We start from the raw sequence: 14,044 nt of genomic DNA, 5'->3' as shown, positions 1-14,044 counted from the left end.
GTCTGCCCCACGGTCTGCCCCATGGTCTGCCCTTCAGTCTGCCCCTCGGACTGCCCCTCGGTCTGCCCCACGGTCTGCCCCTCGGTCTGCCCCTCGGTCTGCCCCACGGTCTGCCCCTCGGTCTGCCCCTCGGACTGCCCCTCGGTCTGCCCCTCAGTCTGCCCCTTGGTCTGCCCCAAGCCACAAGTCTCCTAACCTCGATGGGCCTCCGCTTCCTCCTGTATAAAAGAGGAGGCTGTGGGCTGGGTGACCTTTGGGTCTGCCTCTCGCATGCGATCCTGGGGGAGAATAAACATTCTCCTGGGACAGCCCTCTGTAGACTCCAAAGCCCGTCGGGATGTTGGTGTTGGCAGGATATTGGGGGGACGTCTAACGTCCAAACTTTTCACCCGCGTTTTGATAGTGGCATGTTAGATGTGGCTTCCCAATAGTACAGCAGGACCGTGGCATGAGTTTTGACTAGCAGCCCCTGGGCCTGCGGTCATCAATGACACGAGCTGACATCTCTACCCCCTTTTTAAAAATCCTCACCTTCTGTCTTAGAATCCACACCAAGTACCAGTTCCAAGGCAGAAGAGTGCTAAGGGCTGGACAACAGGAGTTAAGTGACTTGCCCAGGGTCACACATGTGGGAAGCATCCACCTAACTGCCCTAATCTCTATCACTCTTAAACACTTGTCAGAAGCTTTGAGGTTTCATAACAAATCTCAGAGAGGCCCTCTAGGTGGTGTTATCCCCGTTATACACATTGGGAAACTGAGGCTGAGAGAGCAAGTGACATTCCCAAGGTCACACAGCAAGATAATGACAAAGAAAAAACTAGAACCCAGGTTTCTGGACTATCAGTCTATATGGCACTATCTCCTCTGAATACTACATAGCACAAATGTCTATTTTAACCCAAATTTTCATTTCAATTTAATCTAACCTTCCAATACAATGTGAGCTGAGACAATGGCTAGGTGGGGGGAGAAAGAACAAAAGAAGAAGAGAAAGAAGGACTGAAGGAAAGAAAGAACTGAAGGAAGAGAGGAAGGAAAGAAGGAAAAAAGAAGGAAGGAGAGAGAAAGAAGGAAGGAAAGGAGAAAAGGAGAAAGAGAGAAGAGAAAGAAAGAAAGATAAAGGGAGGGAGGGAGGGAGGAGAGGGAGAGGAAGAAAGGAAGGAAAAGAGGAAAGGAAGGAAAGAAGGAAAAGAAGGAAGGAGAGAAGGAAGGAAGGAAAGAATAAGAGAAAGAAGGAAGGAAGAAAGGAGAGGAAAAAACAAGAGAAAAGTAAGGAGAGAAAGAATAAGAGAAAGAAGGAAGATAAAAATGGAGGAAGGAAATGAAAAAGAAAGAAGAAAGAAAGGAAAAGAAATAGATCAAGAATGGGCCTTCTGTGGAGGAGGCCAGCACTATTACTCATTGAGAGCACTAACGATGATCTCCCCCTCCAGACCTTTCCTGATGCTTTACCGTAGTGTCAGCTGTTGGACAAGAGGATCTCTGAGGCTCTTCCAACTCTGGGCTTCTACCCGATGGCCCTTTGGTTCCTGCCCTGCGCTCTGCCCTGGGGCCATGTTGGGGGCCTTTCCATTTCCTGCCACTTTGGTCCTCCCGAGAGCCGGCACAAGGTCCAAGAAGAGAGCCAGCATCCCTCGGTGCTCCCAGCCCAGGGCCCGCCTCGTGTCAGTATTGCTTTTCCCCCCGTGCCCACGACTCTGGCTTATTTTCTTAAACACGTTGGGTCCTTTTCATCAGGAGACGTGGAGGGACGGCGAGCGAGGCCTCGTTCAGCTTCATGGTGCAGCCAGAGCGGCCCCATTTGTTATGTCTACCAGCTGATGGGCCTTTCTAAAAATATTTAGCTAGTAATGTGACTCTGCTAGTCGCCTGTTTTTACTGCAAACACTCAATTAATCACCCTAATTTCTCCAATTACCCAGAAGCCTGTGCTTCTTGGGGCCCCCTAGAATGTCACAGGACAGGCTCTGCAGTTCCCTGAAAAGGGTTGGCTCCCTGCGCACAGTAGGTGTTTCATGAATGAACTGTTGGACTGAACTAAAGTGAGATGCTGGCTTTGCAATGGGAAGGTTTCCGCTTACCTTGTTAAACCCGAGTTCTGGAGCGATGGGCACAGAGATGGAATCAAGAGAAGAAAACCATGAATCATAGTTGTAGTCATTTAGAAAAGCTAATAAAGTGCACCATGACTTGGATGGGGAGGGAAAAGGCTAATAGGTCCATGGTGAAGGTCTGGGGATGCTGAAGATGCCTTAGAACCAGCCTACATCCTCTAAGTCAGTCAGTCAATAAGCATTGATTAAGCTCCTGTTGTGCGCCAATACTAGGCGGTTACACCTTCCTCATTAAAACCAGCAAATATTAATTGAGTTTCTGGTTCCTTCAGAGGAAGCTGCCCCAGTTGGTGGAAACACAACTGGCCCCAAAGTCTCAGCCCTGCTACTAACTCAGTGCATGGCTTTGGGCATTTCTCCTATAAAATTAGGGGGTTTGGGATAAGTGATCTCAAACTTCCCTCCCCAAGTCTACATTCTGACATTCTAAGTTCTAAGATTACTTCTTGTTTGGTGTAGGGACAGAGTGCCAGAATTGGAGTGCGGAAGACTTGGGTTCAAATCTCACCTCTTTTGTTTACTAGGTGTATGAAAACGGGCAAGCCACGTAATCTTTTTCAGCCTTGGTTTCCTCATCTGTAAAACGAGGAGGTTGGACTCTGATCTGTAAGGACCATGATCTAAGAATCCGGGAGGTGTCTCTTAGACACACATGTTCTCTCTCTATGTGCCTCACTCCCAATGTCCTCTTGGTTTGAACCTCTGTGTGTGTGTGTGAATGTTTGACTATCACTGTTCTTGCTTCATGTTCTCAGTAAATACTCTTTTCTAGAAGCCTATAAAGTTCTACTGATTAATGTTGGGGACATACCAGGTAGGGGCTTCTCTGAGCAATAGTGGTAGAAATCACAACCCCTCATGGTTATCCCGGAACTCTGAAGAGAAAAGTATTTTCTCCTCTGGAAAGCTATCCTGTGAGCATGGAGAATAAGGAGACAGGTGGGAGAGAGGAAAGGGAATGGGAGAGAAAGGAGACAGAGAGGAGGGAGAGGAAGAGAGAAAGAGAGAGGGGGAAGAAAGGAGAAAGAAGAGAGGAGAGAGGGAAGAGAGAGAGGGAGAGAAAGGAGGAGGAAGGGGGGGAGAAAGGAGGAAGGAAGAAAAGGAGAAGGAAGGAAGAGAGAAAGAAGGAAAACAGAAAGGAAGGAAGGGAGAAAAAGAAGACAGAAGAAAAGAAGAAAGAAAGATAAGGACAGTAAGAAACAAATTAAGAAATAAACATCTGGAAGGGAAAAATAGAAAGAAAAAAGAAAAAGAGGAAGGAGAACAAGAAGAAGGTAGAGATAAGGAAAGAAGCTGAGAGAAGTAGAAAACTGAGAGCCAGAGGATGCCCAGGAATTGGGCAGAGAATGAGGAAAGGGTCTGGGGGAAGGAAGTACCATCACCTCAAGAGGCTGGCTCTTCCAGTTGAAGGGGAGCGGTCCTGCCTCCATCCCCTTGGGAGGACAGGGATGCCCGGGATGCTGCAGCCTAAGTCTCAGTCCCAACGGAGGGCTCCCTCTGGTGTAGCACGGAGGGTAGCACTTCCCTAGGGAAACTGGATGGGGAGGGAGTCAACTGAATCCTCCAGGGTTCCAGGATCAAGCTGAATCGAATAGGGTCAGCCCTGAGAGTCCCTGGGTATTAGGATCATCTACTTTGCCTAGTGCACCTTCTGCAGCTCCCAACTTTGCTCCCCTTAAACCCAAGGGGAGATCAGAATAGCTCTAGAACAAGAGAGGTGCCCACCATTTTATAGCTGAGGAAACCAAAGCCCAAAGAGGGAAAATGATTTATCCAAGGTCATACAGATAGGGACAAGCAGAGTTGGGATTAAACTCGGGTCCTCTGATAAAAAAAAAATGGTTTTTTTTTTTATGTTTCTTTTGGCGTTTGTTTTGTTCTCCACATCCTTTTACCCCCTCAAAATTACCCTCCCCACTGCCACAACTGAATAATAAAGCATAGTGGAGCCAGTGCATAGCCCTCCACCAGCCACATCTGATCCTGTGCAAGTCCCTCTACGCCGCCGAGCATCATCTCTCTGCCAAGAGGAAGGAGCAGGCTTCATCCTGGAGCTCTGAAGCCACGATGGGGCACTGCCTTCCCTGGGCTTCTGGCGGCCTCCGGCGCTGTTTTCCTTAACGTTACTGTGGCCGCTGGATAAACTGCTCTCCTGGTTCTGCTCCCTTCTCTCTGCACACGTTCCTACAGATCTTTCCAAGGTTCTCCGGATTCTTCCTGTTCTGCGTCCTCCCAGCATCAGAATTCTCCAGCACACTCGTCTGGCTCAAGTCGTTCCGCCATTTTCCAGGCATGGGCCACCCACTTGACTTTCCTTCCAGGTTCTGCTCCTGCCAATGGTCCCATTTCCCATGGCACCGCGCCGCCTCCTCTCGGGCTACCCCCAATTCCTTGGGCTAATGATAGCCCTGGTCTGTGTCTAGCCATTACAAAAACCTCTCCTGGGCCCCTAAATCACGTAGGAGACATGAGATACTTTAGGGATCTGCGAAATGGGCGTTTGTCTTTCACCTTAGTTCTAAGCCATTCCTTCAAGTTCCAAGTCTTCCTGCAAGCAGAGCATGCAGAGCACCTCCTGGAGCTGAGAAGGATGAGCCACTTCCAAGTGAGGAGCTCGGAACCTCCTGAATGACTGAGGGAAGCTCTCTGGAAGAATCGGCCTCTCCTGACCATTCATTATTCAGTCACTTGTGCTTAGGGAAAGAAACATAAAGCAGGGGAAGCAGCCAGAGGCTCGGGGTCTGGGCTCACCTATACGCCGCCTTCCTTGTGGCATCAAGTAGATGCCATGACGGGTGGGAGGGGTGGGAGAGAAGAGGAGGAGCCCCTCCCCTGGCCTTGGGGAGTCCCAGGGAGAGCTCTAAGCCACATCCCATCAGGGAGAGGGAGGGCAGAAGTGCCGCTCTTGTTAATGTGACCCGAGTGGGGCGGGGGGTTCTTTCTGTCTCAGTGGGGGAGCCCTCTCACCCCCAGCTGCCAACCCGAGGACCAGGGCATGGACGTGCCACCCCAGAGCTCTTTGGCACTGAGCACAGGATCCTAGAAGTCCCTGGACGTGGCCGGGGGAGCTCAGGCCAACCTGTGTTCCATCCTACCATGGAATTGTCTCTATTAGACTCACGATCGCCCTCAAAGGGCACTAGCAATCCATTGGAACTTGAGCTCCTCACGGGCAAAGACTTCTGTTTTTCTCTCCGTGTTCCCAATGACTGAGAACGAGACGCCGCACATAGTGGGGGCTTTATATAGTTTTGTTGAATGAACTGGCGCTGACTAATGGCATCACGGCTTGGGTCCATGTTGTAAGTTGAACAAAAGAAGGGAGATATTTTCCAAGAGGTAATAGGGAGCCATTGCAGTCTAATGGCCACATGGATGGCATGGCCATATGTAAGCCTAAGGTGTATGCTTAAGCAGCTGTGTGAAAGATGGATCGGAGGGGAGAGACTCGACGTAGGAAGACCTAATAGGAAGCTACTGCAATAGACAGACAAGAGCTGACGAGCGCCTGAACTAAGACAATAGAGCGGGAATGGAGAAAAGGATTGGATGGAAGAGATCGACTCTTCCGATGCCTCAAATTCACTCCCTCCTTCCTAGAGACCCTCTTTTTGGGAACCAAAAACTCGGACACCTTGTCCGCCCCGAAGGCTTTCCCGGTCCCTGAAACATTTAATATCCTCCATCCCAAACTCCCTTGTATGTAACCCCTTTTATAGATTTGCTTTAATATATAATAAAATAGTATATAATGTAATGTTTATTATAATATAACATTATATTAAATACGTTCTACATTAAGTATAATATATACTATAATTTATATTTTTATAATGTAGTATGTCATATATAATATAATAATACAAATAGTATAAATCGCTATATAGTATATAATTGCTTTTGCATTTATTTGCTTGATACTTCTGACGTAGGTAGGTAGAGAGAGAGATGAACTGATTGCTAGAACACTGATTAAATATTTGCAACATGCTAAGTATTGGACATACAAACACAAGCAAGCAGGATGACCCTTGCCTTCAAGAAGCTTACATTCTAATAGGGAAAAAATATATTAAAGAGAGCTGGGAGGGAGGAGGGGGGCACACCTGTCCTAACATAGAGTTCAAAGGCTAGAAAGTATCACGGGGGCTGCTTTGGGGGCAAGATAGGGGAAATCTCACCTCTCAGAGCTGGGAGAGCCAGGGGTGGAATCCATCAGTAAGGAGAGGGAGAGGGAGAGAGGTAAGGACGATGGTAGGGATGTGGGCAATGTGGTCAGGAAATGGTCAGGAGGTATATACATTTCTATATGTGCTGGTTGTCTTTCTCATTAGAAAGTAAGGTTCTGGGGCAGCTGGGTAGCTCAGTGGATGAGAGTCAGGCCTAGAGACGGGAGGTCCTAGGTTCAAATCCGGCCTCAGACACTTCCCAGCTGTGTGACCCTGGGCAAGTCACTTGACCCCCATTGCCTACCCTTACCACTCTTCTGCCTTGGAGCCAATACTCAGAAGTTAAGGGTTTAAAAAAAAAAAGAAAGGAAGGTTCTTCAGAGTAGAACTTGTTCCATTCTTTCTTTGTATCCCTCAAGCTTGCACGTAGTAGGTAGGTGCTTAATAAATAGTTGCTCATTGACTGACTACTATTTCCCTTTCCTTTTTTTTTTAACCTTTTATCTTCTATCTGAATAAATGCTGTGTATTGGTTCCAAGACAGAAGAGTGGTAAGAGCTAGGCAATGGAGGTTAAGTGATTTGTCCAGGGTCACACAGCTAGGAAGTGTCTGAGGCCAGATTTGAACCCAGGAATTCCTTTCTCTTGTAAGGGTTAAATTGGGGTTTTGACTAAATAAGAGAGTTATAAATTCATTGTTGTGGTTGCTGAATTCAAAATAGTATCCCTAAGCCAGAAAAAATGGTAGCAGTTTTTATTTATTATGAGGAAAAGAAAGAGTTGAAGTTTGAAATGTAGGAGGGAAAGAGGTAAGGAGTTGCCTAACCTACCCTAAGTGCTGATCTAATGAAATTCAGCTTCCAATCTCAGCTACAGTCTGAGTCACTCACCAGCAAGCCTATGCAGGATCCAAGGAAAAAGAGTCTCTCCACAGAACTCATGCTGAAGGGAGTGTCCCACTGAAGCACCAACAAGCAGAGAGCGTCTCCTTGTAGTGCCACCACGGCAGGAATCTCTCCAAGCCAGAAGTCCCAAGGAGAAATCCAAAGGAGAAGAGAGGAGGACAGGAAGTTCTGGACTTCTTATAGTCCTTTTTCCATGTCACTTCCTGTCCCTTCCCCATTTCCAGTCACAGCTTCCAAATTGCCTAGTCCTGCCCCAGGAGGGCATCGTCTGTGGGATCCACCTCTGTCCTCTGAGGGTGTAAACTCTTATCAAAAGGTTCACAAGTTTCTGACTGATTGAGTTAAAAGGGTGGAGCTCTCCAAGTAAGTGACTTGTGAATTCTCTTACTTGATGGCTAACAAAGTGTTAAGTAGGGGTTTCTTGGTTGATTAACTCAAAATAGACAAAGAGAATAAAGATTCCCTTTCACACTCTCAGTCCACTGAGCCACCTAGATGCCCCAGTATTTCCCTTTCTAAATGCTCAAAAACTATCCTTTTAATAATAAATCACTAGAATTTCGGTTCCAAGTGTAATATGGCTAGTGGATGGATGAGCCACCTTCTCTGCTTTCACTGAACTGAGCTTGGCAGGTCAATTGAGATCTCTCAGCATTTGGCTTCTGAAAAATCCCTCCATAGGCCTGGACTCCGGTGGCTTCCCTTCCTGACCTTTGGAGAAGCTCCCAATGCCACGGCCATCTCCAATCTCCTTTGCCTAAAACCACAGGAAAGCACAAATGCAGAGATGCTGAACAGAGACTTGGATATGTGGGTCATACATTGGCCTTCTCCATTGGGAAGGGCTGGACCTCTCCCCTTACAGCCTTTTCCATCTCACACCAGAACCAAAACCGGGAGGGAAGGAGGCAGAGCAAAATGGGAGCCAACAGGCCCTGGCTGACTTCTGAACGTGCCCCATCACCGGGGCTACAGCCACTCATGAGTCGGACCCTTCATCAAGCAGTCAGCGCACTCCATACGGGGGAAGACAGTCTTTCCAAATCATTGCACCTCTTTGTAAGGAGGGTCCCCCAACTCCTCCATGTGGGGAATTGCATCCTATACACACACAATGAGAGGCAGACTTACCCAAGGTCACACCATTGTAGGTGGCTGTTCTTTTGAGTTTTTGCGGAATTTAAAAATTATTCTGAGCTTAACGCCCTGTCCTGGTCATTTCCCAGGGGAACTAGTAAGAGAAGTATCTCTAGCCTTGTGGTCATTACGGTTGTTTTAAAATTGGCTATAAAAATAATGGCTAGTTCTTTAGCATTTCACATGCTATTTATTGGTCTGGAATAATGTATAAACTGTCATAGTCGACTGATGCGTTTGTGAATGGATCCCCTTTTTCTTTTTTCCCCTGATCCAGGGGATGGCTCACTGCACAGGAGAAAGGGCGGGATGCACTGGGGAAGAAGAAAATATAGTGAAAAATATTTTTTAACTATTTAGAAAAAAACTGGGTGGGGTTGCCCTCCTTGAAAGAGGGAAGAAATAAACAGTGGGGAAGGCATGTGTCCAACCCCACACAACGTGCATGCAGCGGGGCTGCCATGACAGCCCCCTTTTGGAATCTAGGACAGACGTCTGACAGGACTCAGTGGGGCCCGTGGCTGAATGATGAACTCAGTCCTGGCTGGGAGCGGGCCTGGGAAAGCAGGCAACATTTCTCCAACCTGGCAGCTCCAAAGCCCTCTGGCAGAAGGGGGGGCGGGCTGGGGGCACCCTCGGGGGCTTCCTCTCTGCCTGGGATGAACCTGGGCCCCATTAGCACCTGTCAGCGTCCCGGCCTGGCCCCGGCGCACAGCTCTCATTGGCCCGTGAAGTCATCCCTACCTTGGCGGCTCGAGGTAGAAGCAGACACCCGACCCAACATCTGAAGTCGATTGCCACTCGCTGGCGGAGCCCTCGTGTGCAGCCACTGGTGGGCGGATGTGTAAGTGATTAGAGGCTTAAGGAAGTCTAAATAGCGGCTTCTCGAAATTGATAACACACGGAGAGCTGGGGAGAATTCCCACAGCAATTACGGCCACCTCCTCCGCCGCGCGGCTCCCGGCTCCCGCAGAACCGGATCATGTTTTGACACATCCTGGAAGTGGTCCCTACACACACACACACACACACACACACACACACACACACGCATGCACGGCCGCCCCCCAAGCATCGTATGGTCCGGTTGGGAGGTCATTGATCTGGGAATCAGGAAACCTACAAGGGGGCAGCTGGGTGACTCGGTGGACGGAGAGCCAGGCCCAGAGATGGGAGGTCCTGGGTTCAAATCTGATTTCAGACACTTCTCAGCTGGGTGACCCTGGGCAAGTCACTTAACCCCCATTGCCTAGCCCTGACCACTCTTCTGCCTTAGAACTAATACACAGGATTGATTCTAAGACAGAAGGTGAGGGTTGAAAAAAAAAATAAGAGAAACCTCCAATCCAGCTCTGGCAACGCCACCCACTTACTGAGAGATTGTGGGTAAGTCCACTACCCTTTCTGGGGCCCAGGTTTCCTCCTCTGCCAGTCAAATGAGAAGATCAAAGAGGCTCCTGCTTCAGACCCACTTTCTCAACAAAGTTCTCTTTAAAAGGCTCCCGTATCATCTTAGGGAGAAAAGTCCTGATCTGATCCCACTGTCTGTACTATGGGTCAGGGGGCATGAGAGCAGGATCACATAGCCAGTACACTCTGAGGCAGGATTTGAACTCTGGTCTTTCTGACTTCAAGTCCAAGGTCCTACCCTCTGTGCCACCTAGTTGCCCGTCAGATGACTTCAGAGGTTCCTTCCAGTTCTGAGCCAGTGACTTCAGATCCAAGATGACCCTTTTCTTTGAACCAGACACAAATATTAACCAACTACCGAGTGCCCGGCAGCTAAGCGGTACAGTGCATGGAGCGCCAGCTCCGAAGTCAAGAAGACTCACCTTCGTGAGTTCGAATCTGGCATCAGACACTCACTAGCCGTGTGATTCTGGGCAAGTCATTTAACCCTGCTTGCCTCAGTTTCCTCCTCTGAACAATGAACTGGAGAAGGAAATGGCAAACCCTTCCTGTATCTCTGTCCAAAAAACCCCTCAAACAGAGTCACAAAGAGTCAGACACGGCCGATCCGCCACAGCATGTGCCAGGCAATGTGCTAAGTGGTGGGAAGACAAAGTAAAAGGCAGTCCCTGCCCTCGAGGAGCTCACAGGCTTGTGCAGGAGGCAACGAGAAAATGACTCTGTACCAAAAGGATAAATAGGAAATTACTGACAGAGGGAAGGCACTAGAAGGAAGAGGGACCAGGAAAGGCAAAGCCGTGCCTCGATGGGCCCTCGCTGCCGAACAGTTTTCCCCGATCTCTGATTTATTCATCTCTTTTCTCCTCTCTGATGGGAGGCTGGGTGTGAAAGAATAAGAAGAGTTGTCATGAGGCTCGGGCTGAGATAATGGTTGTAAACTTTATATAAGTATTACATAAGCCCTGTAAACTTTAGAGTGCTGTGTAAACGTTAGTTATTATTACTAATTATCATCAGTCGCATAAAAGGCATATCCAATTAAGGGCATTTCCCAGAATACGGAGGCCCAAAGCCTCCATTGCTCATCTGGAAAAGTTCCCAGAACTTAATTTCCCGGGAGACTGTGTGCCTGCAGTCATCGTGTCCAGGAGGAGATGACGATCAGGAAGGAAAGAAAGAAAGATAGTGGCTCGGAGGACAGAGAGCGGACCGTGACCTGGGGACCGAGTCGTGCCAATGACCAGGCAAGGCCAGGAGCGGGAAGAGCCAAGCCCCGAGACTGGGGACAGCGGAGAGAGGCTCGAGCCGTTTTCTAAGGGGACACTCGGGCTCTCAGGACCCAAGACCCAAACTCCTCCCCATCCTGAAGCAATGAATAGAAGAGGAACTCTTCCAGATCCTTCTGGGGGGTTGGAGCCCGGGAACGAAGTTGTACTCTGTCCAATCCAAAATGTGGGTGATTGTTTCCATGCGTGATGATTCATTTCGGTCCCAATTAAACGTTTTATTGATTCAATGCTATCTCTTGCCCAGGTCCTATTAGTACAATGGACAAAAGAAATCTGCAGGCTTGAGTGAGTGTCTTTTAAAAGTTTCCAGTTTCAGTCTGGGTGGGGGCAAATGAGCCAGATGAAATAAGTTATCCATAAATTAGCGGTCCTCTATGACCTCTGCCCTAGTCTCTATGAATCCAGAGATGAGTGCAATAGCATAAGTTACAGAGGGTCATGGTGAAGATGGCAAAGGCCCGGCTTTGGCCTCTATGTAAGGACAAATTTCCTAGCAATTACTGCAAACAGAAGGGAAATGGGCTGCTTTAGAAGGGAGTGGTTTCCCCTACCAAAAGTCTTCAAGCGATTGCTCAGAGATGGAATAGAGGGGATATCTTGTTAGGTATTGGGTCGGACCAGATAATGATAACATTTTAAAAAATTGTTTGCATTGGAGGGTAAAGCCAATATGGCACAGTACAGAAAGCAACCCACCTGAACTCTCCCAACATTTTCCTCTACATAACTTTAAAATAATTCTTCAAATTAAATTTTGGAGTAAAAAAATGGAATGAGAAAGAATGCACTGGGAGAAGATAGAGATAGAAGAGGGAAAATTTTTACACATAAAAGAAGTAAGCAAAATGTTTGGCAGAGCCAACAAAAAGTCAGAGTGAGACAATTTTCTGGATAAGATAATTTAGGAGGTCTATAGGAGAGATCTATAACACTCCAGTGGGATCTTGCCCAGAGCATCATGGCAGCAGGACAAGTGTCAGGCCTTGAAGGTGTCTGTGACAGGGGAAGCAGCAGCAGCATCTTCAGAAGTTCTTAGCCCAGAGATGGTAAGGAGGTCAGACAACTGGTCAGAGAGAGATTATGGAGGATCTTTTGCTGACACTAAGTGCAGCTGGAGCTAATTGGCAACTATTGTTTTAGGTTGCAGTTACAGGGTAGAGAAGAGTACTAAGAATTGGTTAGAAGGGAGCAGGGGGCCCTGGTAGACATTCTAGGGCCAAGAGGAGCACTGGCTGCAAGGGAGCTGGGGCTCTTCCTGGGTAAAGACAAGAATAAGACCAGGAGAGCAGTGTCCACACCTCTCCCAGGATAATACCTTGGAAGCATCAAAAACTTGCAGGCTCCCAGAACTAGCTGTGAAAATAACATGAAAAAAAACTTAAAGCTTGGGACAGTGCCCCCCTCTCAAGGTGAGGAGTGCTGAACTTTCAAGGTGAGGAGTGCTGATCTTTAACATAAAGTTCAAAGTCAAGAAACAGAGTAGAAAAAATGCAAATAGCAACAAAAGAATGGCCACAGGAAGCTACTATTGTGGCAGGGAAAATGGAGAAAAATTCAGGAGAAGAAAGTGAAAACATCTACAAGCAAAGCCTCAAAGAAAAATGCTGATTGGACATAAGCCCAAAAGAATTTCTGAAAGAATTAAAGAAAGAGATGAGTGATAGATGGAAAAACTGAGAAAAGAAATGAGAATGGGGTAATAAAATAACAAAAAGAGAATTAATAGCTTGATGAAAGAGGCACAAAAAATACTAAAGAAAAATATCATCTTGAAAAACAGAATTGGCCTAATGGTAAAAGAGATGCAAAAATCCCCTAAAGAAAATAACTTCCTAAAAAGCAGAATGAGCCAAACAGAAAAAACTTAGGAAGAAAATAATTTCTTAAAAATTAGTATTGGGCAAGTAGAAGCTAATGATTCCATGAGACATCAAGAAATAATAAAACAAAGTAAAAAAAATGAAGGAGAAAAAAGAACATGTGAAATATCTCCTAGGAAAAACAACTGATCTGGAAAATAGATTGAGGAGAGAGAATTTAAGAATTATTGGACAACTGAAAGTCATAATCGAAAAAGAGCAAAGACATCATATTTCAAGAAATTATCAAAGAAAACTGCTCTAATAGTTTAGGTCTCAAGGGCAAAATAGAAACTGAGAGAATCCCCTAATCACCTAAAAGGACTCTTTAAATGAAAAGTCTTGGGAATATTATGGTTAAATTCCAATGTTCCCAAGTGAAGGAGAAAATATTGCAAGTATTCAAAAAGAAATTCAGATATTATAGAGCCATAATAAGGATCACACAAAATTTAGCAGCTCCATGTTAAAGAAGTGGAGGGCTTGGAATATGATATTCTAAAAGGCAAAGGAACTAAGATTACAACCAAGAATAATCTATATAGAAAAACCGAGTATAATCTTTCAAGGGAAATAATGAAAATTTAATGAAACAGAGGAGTTTCAAGTATTTCTGATGAAAAGACCATAGCTGAATAGAAAATTTGACACTCAGATGGAACATTTAAGAGAAGCATAAGAAGGTAAACACAAAAGAGTAATCATAAGGGATTCAATAAAATTAAACTATTTACATACCTATTTGGGAGGATGATACATGTAACTCCTAAGAACTTTATTATTATTAGAGTAATTAGAAGGAATCTATATATAGAATGTGTATGAGTCAATTATGTTACCATGATCTAAAAAAACAGTGAGAAAGAGGGATGCAATGGAAGAAGATAGAAGTGGAGTGGGGGAAATTTTTTCACATAAAAGAGACAAGCAAGGAAAAGCTTTTATAGTAGAAGGAGAAATGGAGCTAGTGGTGGACAACAGTGCTTGAACTTCACTCACATCAAAACTGGTTCAAAGAAGGAAGAATACATCTACGCAATTGGGTATAAAATCTGGATTAAGGAAGGCAGGTGATGAGGAGAGAGAGACAGAGAGAGAGAGAGAGAGAGAGAGAGAGAGAGAGAGAGAGAGAGAGAGAGAGAGAGAGAGAGAGAGAGA

Source organism: Gracilinanus agilis, chromosome 4 (genome assembly GCF_016433145.1).
Source record: "Gracilinanus agilis isolate LMUSP501 chromosome 4, AgileGrace, whole genome shotgun sequence".
NCBI lineage: Eukaryota > Metazoa > Chordata > Mammalia > Didelphimorphia > Didelphidae > Gracilinanus > Gracilinanus agilis.
Note: the sequence above shows the minus strand (reverse complement) of the source record.